Here is a 10388-nt window from a genome sequence, read left to right on the forward strand (position 1 = left end):
GGCTTACCCTGAAAAGAAGCAAGGGGCTAGTCACTGAAGTGCTCTTCAGTGCCAGCTTATGACGGTGACTATCAGGTGAGAATTGCTCGGCAATGAAGGGCCTGAAAAACCCAAAGCTCAACACATCTCTGTTTTAGCAGGACCTTCAAGTCTTTAAATCCAGGGAGAAGAAAGGAGAGAGTCAACAGCCAGGGCACAGGTGAAGGTTCCTTTTTATTATTATTATTGGAATATAGATGCTTTACAATATTGTTTAGTTTCTGCTGTACAACGAAGTAAATCGGTTATATGTATGCATATAGCCCCTCCCTCTTGGACCTCCCACCTCTCTTCATCCACCCCTCTAGATCATCACAGGGTGCCAAGTTGAGCTCTCTGTGCGCTACAGCAGCTTCCCACTAGCTAAGATACATGGTAGTGTATGTATGTCAATGCCACTCTCCCAGTTTACCTCACCCACCTATCACCCCCACCCCATTCACCTGTGTCTCTATTCCTGCCCTGCAAATAGGTTCATCTGCACCATTTTTCTAGGTTCCACACCTTTGCATTAGTATATGGAGTAAGGTTATTTTTTAATCCCCAGGGCCCATGTTCATCCTCAGCCCTTGCAGGAATTTGTTGCTTAGTTGCTAAGTCATGTATGACTTTTGATGACTCCACGGACTGTTGCCTGCCAACCTCCTCTCTCCATGGGATTTCCCAGGCAAGATTACTGGAGTGGGGTGTCATTTCCTTCTCCAAGGAATCTTCCTCATCCAAGGGTTGAACTCACATCTCCTGCATTGATAGGTGGATTCTTTCCCACTGAGCCATGCGCTCAGACCTCCAGTGCTCATCTTGCTCCTCTGGGAGGGCCTAGCACTATCCCAAAGGGCAAAACTTGTAGAAGATGGATATAAAACAAGGGTAAGTTTCACTTTTTTTTGTATTGAAGTATAGTTGACTTCGTATATTAGTTTCATTTGTAAACATAGTAATTCAGTATTTTTATTGTTTATACCCCATACAAAGTTCAAGTGCTGCCATCTGAAGCCCCTGTCTGCAGGGAAAGATACACTAGCTCAAACTTCGCAGGCTAAGGTGGCTGTTCATGAGGTTGTAATGTAGATTGGGTAGGGGTGGAGGACTGAGTGAGGAGGGAAGGACTGGCTTATTCAATGAAAAGAAAAGGAAAAGAGTAATTCAAGAAGCAGAGTTTCAGTACCCTCTATAGCATAGGGGTTGATTTTGCATATTAAACAAAATAGTAATAGCACTTAACGAACAAAACAATTACAAAGTTATCTTAGGACAAGATCGGTGTGTGAGCTTTGTTCTGGAGGAGGGCTGTAGGTAAGATGAAGGGCTTCCCTGGTGGCTCAGCTGTAAAGAATACACCTTCCAATGCAGGAGATGCAGGTTCAATCCCTGGGTCAGGAAGATCCCTGGAGAAGGAAATGGCCACCCACTCCAATATTCTTGACTGAAAAATCCCATGGACAGAGGAGCCTGGTGGGCTATGATCCATAGGGTCACAAAGAGTCAGACAACAACAAGGTAAGATGAGACACTGCTTAGTTTAACCTCATTCTTTCCATTCAAACTTTCAGTTCTTGCCCAGTGTTCCCTAAGGAAAGCAAAGGTGCTTCCCTGGTCTCCAGTGTCCAAAGAGATCTGCCTTCAGATGATTTTGTGAATGGCTTTGTAGAGTAAGCTGGTTTCTTTTCTCAAAGGAGTTCTCTTTCAAGCTGGCTGAGCATTTATTTTTTTACTCTATATGAAAATTCTACAGAGAGCCTGATGGCACAGAATGGAGTCCAGAAATCGTCTGTAATACTCCACTGCAACACAGACTTTATTTTATGCCTCCTTCGAAATAAATCTTTTTTAAAATATATTTTTGAGGTCTGAAGGCACATAAAAGGGAGCTATTAAGGAGAGCCACGGGGTGTCCGTGATGGGAAGGGCTGATTATCCCTGACAGCCTCCGACTCTGGAATTCATGGAAAGGCAAACCACAAATATTTCAGTGGAGGCTAACAGGCAGACACATTTTATGCCATGGTCCCCTTCTCCCCTTTCCCTCCTCATTCTTCCCTAAAACGGTACATCTGCTACAGAGATGTTCTTACCAGCGGGCTTATGTCATCTGAAGCCACACAATATCAGACTTATCAGCATCTTCTTAAAAGATCAGCTTGCTTAGTCTTAGAGCAGCTTCCTAATCAGAATGGACTATATTCATTTACAGATTCCCTTGAGTTGCATCATGAAGCATTATTCTGTTAGGATACCCTGGGAAAAGCTCCATGCCTTCCAAACACATAATTTCAGGAAGGTCTTTGGCAAAACCTTGAAATGAATTTGAATCTTATCCCTCCATCAGATTTCTGTCTGTGACCTTACACCCAGATTCCGTGAATAGAACATTGTCCTGCCAGGGCAGAAGCTCAATAACTGGGCATTTTCTGGGTCCCTGAATTTGTACAATGAGATATCAACTCCAATCTGCGAGCACAATGCTCCAGTGACTGCCAGGAATGGCTGCAATATTGATGCCTTTCAGTGAAGATCACATCATACACCCAGCAGAGCTCAATAAAATGAAACTGTAGTTAACAAGTTTTATAACACGAAGTTACTTAAAACATGGAACTAATCAGGGGGAAGCCTGTTTATGCATGTCACCGCCACATTTAATTGTCAATAAATAAACAAAGGTTTGCTTCACCTATTGTCATGTATATCGAGTCAGTCATTAATCTAAACTAATGAAGCTTAAGATATATGACAGACAGTTTTTATGGAGCGCTTTCTTAATGATATGTTTGCTTTTCATTTCAATGCCAAAAGCCCATTATCAAGAAAGCAGCACATTATGGTCTATACACATTGAAATCTACAGCAGGATTCTTTGTTCGGGGCTCACAACAAGCGGTGCCTGCACTTACATAGTGAAAAGCATTACTCAGAGATGAAAACGGGAGGAGGCGACGATACATCTGATTCTCCTGCTCTGTTGTGGGCCCCCCACCACTACCCCGCCCCTGGATTTTTGAGCTCACCTGGAAAGAGAAAGGAAACTCAATCCAGCCTAATTCATGCACATATCCATCTTGAAAAACGTGAATGAATAGCTATCATAAGCACAATGGGTCCTAATCACTAAAGAACACCCTAAATCTCCCAAGAACACAAACCCAAGATGCCATGCTGCAAACAGAGACCTAGCAGATAAGAGAAGGAGGCATCATACAATTATTTCAGCATTCACAGTCATCCTAGAGCTTTGATGGTTTCCAAAGATGTAGTAATTATTTCTTATTCCACTTCAAGTTTGGAGGAGAATCTCATGCATGAATGAATACCTATCAAACCGTATTGATTCCTATACCCAGTGAAGTGACACAGTCGAAATAGTTCACTCTTTGGACTGGAGCCACCAAGAGACCATTTCAGGTTCTAAGGACCCAATGATAGGCTCCATCGTGTCACACTTTGCTTTATTTAAATCTGGAGAAATATGCCTTAAATGGGACCAGGTTATAGGAGGACACGATACATCTCTGTGCATGGCAGGACAAAGGGCTATCATGCATTGCCAGGGGTCTGGACCGTGTTGCTCCTCAGTGTATTTCTAGCACCTTCCACTGTTCCTGGTCTATGGAAGGTGCCTGTGTGCTTATTCGCTCAGTCGTGTCCGACTGTTTGCGACCCTATGAGACCCTGCCAGGCTCCTCTATCCATGGGATTTTCCAGGCATGAATACTGGAGTGGGTTACCATGCCCTCCTCCAGGGGATCTTCCCGACCTATGGATCAAACCCTAGTCTCCTGCATTGCAAGCAGATTCCTTACCATCTGAGCCACCAGGGAGATCCTGATTAAAGTGGGCTTTTGTGAAACTCCTAGATGCTAATGCTGCCCCATCCGACCTTGCGAGTACTCTTCTCTTCAGAATCAGAGTAATGGGATTTTTATTCTGTCCTCAGGAACAAAATAACACCTAAACATGAAATGCTACCAAAGAGTAGGTGTATTTCAGCTGTTTCAATATCTCTATTCAGAAGTATTTTACTCTTTAGTCTTTTATGGAAATGTATGAATTCACCATCTACAAAACAAAACAGTACTACTGGTATCTTTATTCTATCTTTGATACATAGAATTCAAACTGTTTTTAAAATCATCTTTACTTTGTCTGGCAACTTTCTCCCTTCAGCTTTATTTCCCAACCTCCATGAGATAGTAGGAAGAAGCCTCCCTACTTTATTGAAACATTTACATACAATCTTGAAGTAAACAAGAAGGTCACAAGAATCTATTTCCATTAGTGCAAGAAACAAAGAAGGGCTTTCAACCTAGAAATGTCAGGCACCATTACTTTCTGTACCGTATGAAAATGCTGCATCTGTTGATGTCCAAGATAGCAATATGTCATCTACATATGAACATTGATGACTGTGGGACGCTTCACAGACTCCTGGCAGGCCACAGATAGTAATTGTTTTCCTAAATGGCCAGCATAAAAACCAGTGCAAGATGGACTTTTTGCAACAAAAAAATCATCTAAACTGACTTTAAAAAGTTTACCAGTAAGCTTGCATGTATCTTTAGTATATTTTGCAGAGCCTGTGATAAGCCAAGGATTACTTAATTTCAATAATGGCAAACTGCATCATGATGGATTTCAGTGCAGGGGTGTGTGTGTGTGTGTGTGTGTGTGTGTGTGTGTGTTATAACATATACTCTATGTTTTTACATGACCACAGATATATGCAGCATAGTAAAAGTGTCCAGATATAAGGCTAAATCCTTGTTGGTTATCATAGCAGGAATCCTCTTTATAAAAATAAATCTATATAGAATGAGAACTAGCAATACAAAAATACACACTGAAAAGTTTAAAGATCATATTTTCAGCTATCTTCCAGATAGCCTGTTGGTAATTTCATCTATTACATAAGTAGCATATTAGCTGCATCTGAATGAAAGACAAACATAAGGTATTTTCAAGCATCACTAATAAACACAAAGAAGCAATTTAAGAACTCAACTCCACTTGTGAGATAAACTTGTCTTTGGGTTTTACCAAGATTTCTAAATGAATATGAAAAGTACTGTCCAACATCTAAGGAATCAGAGATACAAGGCAACCTTTTCTCAAAAATCCAGATCTCAGCCATAAAAACTAAATCGTGCCAACTCCATCTCCAGAGTTGGATGTCTAGCTGGACCCAGAGGTAGTTCAAGTTCAGGACTCTCCCTCTGCTTTTTGTCTCTCCTGGCAATTCATCATGCATCTCCGGCAATTCTCCAATGCAGGCCTATCTCTTCCACACAGGGCACGTGTCTTCCAGCAACTTCTGGCCTCCAAGAAGCATTCAGTTCAGTTCAGTTCAGTCACTCAGTCGTGTCCAACTCTTTGCGACCCCATGAATCACAGCACGCAAGGCCTCCCTGTCCATCACCAACTCCTGGAGTTCACTCAGACTCACGTCCATCAAGTCCGTGATGCCATCCAGCCATCTCATCCTCTGTCGTCCCCTTCTCCTCCTGCCCCCAATCCCTCCTAGCATCAGAGTCTTTTCCAATGAGTCAACTCTTCCCATGAGGTAGCCAAGAAGCATTAGTAGTCTTTAATTGGCTCCAATTTAAAAAAAAAAAGGAAGAAAACTGATTTGGGTCAATTTGGGTCATATATGCCTATTTCCAATCCAATGCCTGTAGCTTTGGGACAACGTTGCCCCAATCTGCCTATCTTCACCCAGTCACCACGGCTGGAAGAAAAGGGTCTGTAAAAAGATTCACTGAATCTCATGGTAAAGAATTCAGGGAGGACACCTCCCTCGCAAGAGGGTGAGGGCTATTATCAAAGGCTGGGAGGGGGGCTGCATGCCTAACAACATATTTCAATAGACAAATACATTCCTGCCAACTTCAACTCATCAAAAGAAATGTTCATACAGTATACCAAATTACATTTCCTTCCAATTAGTCAGGTTTTTAAGAAAGTAAAGAAATTGGACAATAGCTAAAATTCATTGAACACAAATTAGCCTTGCCCAGGCAACTTTCATAGGACCAGTTTTCACAGAGTCCAATTTAAACTGAGTCTGATCATAATTATCTGGTCTAGAAAAATATAAATCTCATATCTGCCCTGCTCCTAATCTTATTTACTTCAATTTTCTTCTTTATCAATCTATTTCAACAAATCTCATTCTCACAGTTACCCTGAAAATGTAAAAACCATAGATGCATTAGATACTGTATATGATATTTCATAGACATTACTAATAAATGTGCCTATTTTGAAAAAAAAATAAACTCTCTATGATTTCAGGGATGTTTACTCCCATTTGTTGCAAACACATTTGATGACTATGATTGCCACCATGGCCATAAGTCATAATCATAAAATGATTGCTTATAGCTGTGAAATTCATCCTCTTCAACTGAATTGTAGATTTTTCATTTTAAATATACTCTCCACTGATAAATTTTCCAACACAGTTGTGACCAAAGAGTCAATAGGTCTTATTATTTTGCAGGTGAAAAAGATGATGAGATAAAAATAAGTGTGCTAAGAAAAAAGAAATACAATATTAATGGACACATTACTAAGTAAAAGATTAAATTCAGTTCCTGTTTAGAAGTGTCAACCAACAAGACTCAGAACTAGCAGGCATTGGTTAAACACCTTCCTAAGACAAATAAAAGGCAGAACAAGAAAGCCACATTTTATTTTGCAGATTTTTTTTTTAATTTACTCACTGTATCAAGAGAGTTTTTTAAATTACTGTTTTGAATAGTAAGTGGTAATCTGCACACATCTCTGACCTTAATCTTCTGATTTTCTCAGAGATGAGCAGAGCTAGTTAGGAACATCTGTGAACAGAGAAGCAGGGGAAACCTCCCTTTCAACAGTGGATGCCAGCTCTCCTCCTGGAACAACCGTATCTCAGGATCAAGATCCTGTGAGAGACCCAGCAGGTGTGACTCTTCCTCCTGATCAACTCACTTTGTTTTTCTATTTTTATGCTCTCTTGAACACTGCATAATCAACTTCCCTAACGGTTCTAAAACTACTAGGTAAATATACTTAATGAACTCTTATCCATGTGGATCGAGAGGAAATATGATGACTATCAAATTTGTTCCTAAGAAAGGCATCAAAACTAACAGGCTATCAGTAAGAATATCAATCTCCTGCATTGCACCACCTGCTCTGGCCTTTCAAAGGAATGACAGTGATGGAGGAGCAGCTAGCTGCTGCAGGCAACCCTGAGAAGTCCAGAGGCATTTCCTACACTGTGTAAAGGTCATGACACAATGTGACCATGACCCCAACCCTACCTGCTCCTCTTGTAGTGGAAGCAGATGGATAGGATCAAACCAGATCTTGGGTCAACCAGCAAACATTTTCTGAACACCTGCCATGTGCCAGAACTGATCTAGGTACTTTCATGGAAATTGCTGCAAAACCCTCCAAAGGCATTCCATCTCATTTAAAGTGAAGGCCAAAAAAATTTCAAAAATAATAATAATAGAGTGAAGGCCAAACTGTTTTTTGGTAACATTTTACTTTATATTGGTGTATAGTTGATTAAAAATATTCTGATAGTTTTGGGTGTACAGCAAAGTGATTCAGTTATGCATATCAATGTATCTATTATGTTTTTAATCTTTTGATCACATGGCATGGCATGTGGGATCTTAGTTCCCTGACCAGGGCTCGAAGCCATAGCCCCTGCATTGGAAGGCAAAGTCTTAACCACTGGACCACCAGGGAATTCCCCATGTATCTATTCTTCCTCAAATTTTTTTCCCACTTAGGTTGTTACACAACATTGAGCAGAGTTCCCAGTGCAATACAGTAGGTCCTCACTGGTTATCTATTTTAAATATAGCAGTGTGTACATATCCATCCCAAACCCCCTAACTATCCTTTTAGGGACCTAAGAGTGTCCCCAGGATCTTTCTTCCACCTCACTCCCTTCCAGCTACAATGAAGTCCTTCCTGTTTGCCCCATGCACCATGCAGGCTTCCATCTTGGAACCTTGGCACACATGGTTCCCTCCCCTTGGAAAGCTGTCACCCTTATATGTACATGGCTTGGCCCCTCCTTTCTTCCCTTCTAGTCTTTCCTGACTCCAACCTTAGTGACATCTTCCTCTCATATATCTAAATGTATAGCCCGCAATGTACTTCTTAATCCTCTTCTCCATTGTATTTTCTTCCATAGTGCTTGTCAGTTTTGCATAGTAAATATTCTACCCATTGTGGTCTGTGTCTATCATTAGATGACAAATTTAAGGCAATTGGAGATCCTGGTTTGTTTTGTTCATTGCCAGCTTCCAAAAGAGTGTCTTGCAGATAATAGTAACTCAATAAATATTTTTAATTAACCCACTAATTAATAAAGTTTTGTTTCATAACAAGTCTATGAGGTGGTATACTTTCTTCATGCTAATGAACAAAAGAGGCAGAAAGATTAATCTAAGACACGAGAATCTATAAACGGAAAAGCTTTTTTTTTATCTCTAGGTTTCTAGTCTGGACTCATTCTTCTCTGGCACCACTACCTGGGAGGTACAACAAAATGTCAAGGTGGGGTGAAGGGTAGAGGGAATAGATGCTGGAACTGGACATCAGAGAAGTAGCCATGTCCCAAGGAGTAGGTGGGGCTTCCCGGGTGGCCCAGATGGTAAAGAATCTGCCCACCATGCAGGAGACCTGGGTTTGATCCCTGGGTCAGGACGATCCCCTGAAGAAGGGAATGGCCGTCCATTCCAGTCATCTTGCCTGGAGAATTCCATGGACAGAGGAGCCTGGTGGGCTACAGTCCATGGGGTTGCAAAAAGTCGGACGTGAAGAGTTACTAACACACACAAACACACACACAAGGAGGTAGGCTCCAAGGGATGCCCATAATGTGACAAGATGGTGAGTGAAGCTCACAGCCTGTGCTTACTGGCAAATGGCTGAAAAGTGTTTAGGGTTGCTATCTTATAAATTTAAAATATTTTTTAAATTTTCTGGGGTTTTTTTTATAATAGCACTGGAAGTATTGCTACTGCTCTTTTAAATTTTTATTTACTTTTTTTGGCTGCACTGTGTCTTCATTGCTCCATGGGCTTTTCTCTAGTTGCAGAGAGCAGGGGCTACTCTCTAGTGACAAGCAAGGGCTTCTCATTGCTGTGGCTTCTCTGGTTGCCTAGCTCAGGCTCTAGGCATGTGGGCTCATTAGTGGCATCTCCCCGGCTTCAGAGCACAGACTCAGTAGTTATGGCCCATAGGCATAGCTGCTCCACGACGTGTGGGATCTTCCCAGATCAGGGATCAAATTCACGTCTCCTGCATTAGCCAGCAGATACTTTAGCACTGACCCACCAGGGAAGTCCTAAAAATATTTTTAAATTATAAGTATGCCCTTTTCTGATTAGTAAGTAACTACTTACCATCCAGGATTGTTCCAATGAAAAAGAAACTGCTTGCCTCTGATCTAACTTGTGTAGCATAAACTCCATCATAGTATGAAATGAATGCTTGTTTGAGTGACATACTGGTTGCATTAGAATTCTTGTGTTTTCCTGGCACATTACTCTCCTTTGAGTTTCATACCAATTGAATAATTCCATTGGCAGGATTGGGGAGAGAGAAAGCTGAAATGAATAAAATATTAAATCTCACACACGTGGTGGGTTTTTACATTTAATATTATCTTCTAGATCTTACACAACAGATTCATGCAGACACTAATTGGGGCTTAATCACACTCTTACTGTGTATTTAATCTTTGTAGAGACACACTCCACTCAAACAGGTGGACCCAGTTTTTTTGTGTTTTTTTTTCAGCAAAGCAAGCTTATCTGGTTTAACAGAATCAACTTGCTTTTTTCTAGTCCCTAAAAGAGTACTTCTCCCTGGGTTGTTTTTTAGGACTAATGAATCAAGATTCTTTTGCTTGAAAGTGGCAGAAACCCAATCAAACCAGCTTGAGCAAAACAGGATTTATTGGCAGACACGTAACAGTAAAAAGATCAGAGTATAGTCACGGCTTAGGTATAAGTGGAAAGAGAAATCTGTACCCTCCGGGGACTCCACCACAGTCTGCGCTTCTCTCCACTGGGATGTGTGACTCTTTCTGGCCTGTTTCTTCCATGTATTGAAAATATATTGGGATTGTCACATATACACTACTGATACTATGTTTAAGATGGATACTGATGCTGAAGCTTAAGTTCAATACTCACCTGTTGTGAGTGGCCACCTGTTGCGAAGAGCCAGCTCTTTGGAAATGACCCTGGTGCTGGGAAAGACTGAGGGCAGGAAGAGAAGGGGACGACAGAGGATAAGATAGTTAGATAGCATAACCAGCTCAATGGACATGAATCTGAGCA

General features: G+C 41.2%; 1 long non-coding RNA gene across 1 annotated transcript; it reads left to right on the plus strand.

The window, feature by feature from the left end:
- Window positions 1-714: 714 nt before the first annotated feature.
- Window positions 715-6311, plus strand: LOC138446079 (uncharacterized). The gene is made up of 3 exons (XR_011259125.1): window positions 715-909; window positions 1393-1539; window positions 5326-6311. It is a non-coding gene; the product is annotated as an uncharacterized lncRNA (long non-coding RNA).
- The last annotated feature ends 4077 nt before the right edge of the window (window positions 6312-10388 follow it).

Source organism: Ovis canadensis, chromosome 9 (genome assembly GCF_042477335.2).
Source record: "Ovis canadensis isolate MfBH-ARS-UI-01 breed Bighorn chromosome 9, ARS-UI_OviCan_v2, whole genome shotgun sequence".
Classification (NCBI taxonomy): Eukaryota; Metazoa; Chordata; class Mammalia; order Artiodactyla; family Bovidae; genus Ovis; species Ovis canadensis.